The 2,227-nt window shown below is 41.0% G+C and overlaps 2 non-coding genes across 2 annotated transcripts; one reads left to right on the top strand and one right to left on the bottom strand.

The window, feature by feature from the left end:
* The first annotated feature begins 637 nt into the window (after positions 1 to 637).
* On the top strand, positions 638 to 709 carry trnag-ucc (transfer RNA glycine (anticodon UCC)). The gene has a single exon. It is a non-coding gene; the product is annotated as a tRNA-Gly (tRNA).
* A 356-nt stretch (positions 710 to 1,065) lies between these two features.
* Positions 1,066 to 1,148, bottom strand: trnal-uag (transfer RNA leucine (anticodon UAG)). Its single transcript has one exon. It is a non-coding gene; the product is annotated as a tRNA-Leu (tRNA).
* Positions 1,149 to 2,227: the final 1,079 nt, after the last annotated feature.

Raw genomic sequence — 2,227 nt, 5'->3', positions numbered from 1 at the left:
CCATCGCCTTAACCACTCGGCCACGACAACGTGAAAAGTTATTATATACCTGTCTGCACAAAGGTCATACAAGTTCTATTGGTTAAGACTGTAACGTAAGATGCATTGTAATCACATTCAGATCACCTCAAATAAGACACTGATGATCATTGTGTTCATAAGTGCTTCTCTTTGGGTTGGCTTGGTTGTGAGTTCATCATCAGACTAACACATGCAGAGCAATACATTTCAGCAGTTGGACACGCTGGCTAAATAAATACAAGCAATGGGGGTTTGAATAGATATTCAGCACTACCTGGACTTTCTCATTGCTGAATGAGCTCTATCTGGAGGAAAAGGAAGTTGCCCCAGAAAGTTATTGGACTCTAATGACACTCATAGACTGTTAATGGCATACTGGGATGATGTTGTCTATTCATGAAGCCATTCATTACTTACATAGTCAGTTTTTTTGTTTCTTGTTATGTCTCGGCAAGAAGTATTATACTTTTGGGTGTCTGTCCATCTCTACATCAGAATCAGAAATTCTTTATTGATCCTGAAGGGAAAACTCGGAAAAGACTGCACCTTCGAGCAGGGTTTGAACCAGTCTCAATGCCCAAATGTATTACAAGTGAAGTGAACATCACATTGTCCAGTGATGGTGGTATAGTGGTGAGCATAGCTGCCTTCCAAGCAGTTGACCTGGGTTCGATTCCCAGCCATCGCAGTACTGTTTTTGGGTTGTGGTACTTTCTTTTTTTACAAGAAGTCAGCAGAAAGGTTACTTGCCCAACCTGGTTTGATAAAATCTCTTTGAGCTGCATTATTATGGCAGAAATGGTAACGACAATTACTTTGATCAATATGGAGATCACGATTAATTATCACAATTATTTGTTGATTTTTCTAGTCCAAAGTGCTGGAAAGGAAGGTTTCACCTTTGATGAGGTTTGAACCACAGGTTAACAAGGGCATCTCAGCAAAGTTATTGATGGATGATTCTAGTTACATCACCAAGTTCAGGCCAATGCCACAGCTGTAAGACATCACATTGGTTGCCTTCCAGCTAGTAATATATACAAATGGCAGTGGTGGGATTTGAAACCCACGCCTCCAGAGAGACTGGAGCCTAAATCCAGCGCCTTAGACCACTCGGCCACACTACCTGCAATTATCAGCTTTCCACATCATGACAAACACAGGCACGTAATCAACGTTAAGCTTGTTAATGTTATTGGAAAACTTGATGTAATACAAGCAAATACATAAGGCACCACCCAACAGTTTTTGTGATATGTGGCGGGCACTGTATGTCAATGATCAAGCTTGTGCTGTGACCAAGAAACCACCAGCAAAATGACTGATACATCATCGTTTCAAAATTTCTTGGATGCCAATTTTGGAATTCAAAGTCGAATCAAATGAGATGTAAGAACAATACAATGCACGTCCAACTTCTACATTTCCGCATGAGAAATTCCCCAATTTCTCAGTAACAGGAAAATAGCCCGAGTAAGCATACATGTGCATCTGGGATTTATTCTTCTGCGGGACAATGTAGAGCAGTCCCAAGATAACCCAAGTGTTCATACCTCTATCAGAAGGTACAGTTCTGCAACCATGTACTGTACATATTAATCTTTATGGTCATTGGTATGACGGTCCCTTGATGTAATACAAGCAAATACATAAGGCCAGACAGAGACAAAAAGTGAGAGAAAAGAAAAAGAGACTAGCTGTCTAAAGGATAACCAGTTGAGATGTGTGCGTCTTGAGAAATGTAAGTCATGGAACGATGTTGTCAGATCATTTAAACTAATGAGGAAGAATTTGACAAATCAAATCAAGTCCAGGAACTTACTCTTTCAAATATCACACCTGAGTCTGTCAAGTCCTGACCATTCCCTGACGGGAATTGAACCCGGGCCGCAGAGACAGGCCCTATTACTACTACCACTTCTAATAATCAACAATGCCAGAGAAAATGGACAAAGAGTGATAACAGTTAACAAGCATTACCTTAGTTAAGGTCCCTGTGTGTGTTACGATGTGGAGAATAGTTATGTGCGGTAGTGTGGCCGAGTGGTCTGAGGCGCTGGATTAAGGGTTTAATGGCTAGGATGGCGGCAGGTTGGCAGACTCGAACATTGCCATTTTCAAAGGTGATTAGTTATTTCCATGGTCTGCAGTACACGGATAATTAAACCATCAAACTTAAAGCCAGTGGCACATTAAACTAAGAGCA

The sequence above is a fragment of the Etheostoma spectabile genome, unplaced genomic scaffold (assembly GCF_008692095.1).
Source record: "Etheostoma spectabile isolate EspeVRDwgs_2016 unplaced genomic scaffold, UIUC_Espe_1.0 scaffold00018404, whole genome shotgun sequence".
NCBI classification, from domain to species: domain Eukaryota; kingdom Metazoa; phylum Chordata; class Actinopteri; order Perciformes; family Percidae; genus Etheostoma; species Etheostoma spectabile.
Note: the sequence above shows the minus strand (reverse complement) of the source record. Positions and strands in the feature narration are given on the sequence as shown.